Below are 347 nucleotides of genomic sequence, written 5' to 3' on the forward strand. Positions count from 1 at the left end.
TAAAGCTCTTGCTTGAATTCGAGAACAATAAGCACTTATTTCGGCCTTTCCTTTGAGATCAATGCCATTCATCCTATTGTTTGAAGAACGAAGCTTCGAAGCATTTCAAAACAATAGCCAGTAACGCCAATTATAAGACTGAAGCTTCGAAAGAAGGGAGTGAACCGCAATTCGAAACACATGGCGAAACAATGTACGAATTACAGTCTGTTCCGTATCTTTTTTTTTTTATTATTTCATTGTTTTCTCTCAGAACCGTTTCTAAAATGTATTTTACGCTCTCGCATCCTCCTCCTTTCCTTTATTTTTCATCCAATAGCTTGAGGAGCTCTTTGAGAGTTTCCCTG

The sequence above is a fragment of the Penaeus monodon genome, chromosome 24 (genome assembly GCF_015228065.2).
Source record: "Penaeus monodon isolate SGIC_2016 chromosome 24, NSTDA_Pmon_1, whole genome shotgun sequence".
In the NCBI taxonomy this organism is placed as follows: Eukaryota; Metazoa; Arthropoda; class Malacostraca; order Decapoda; family Penaeidae; genus Penaeus; species Penaeus monodon.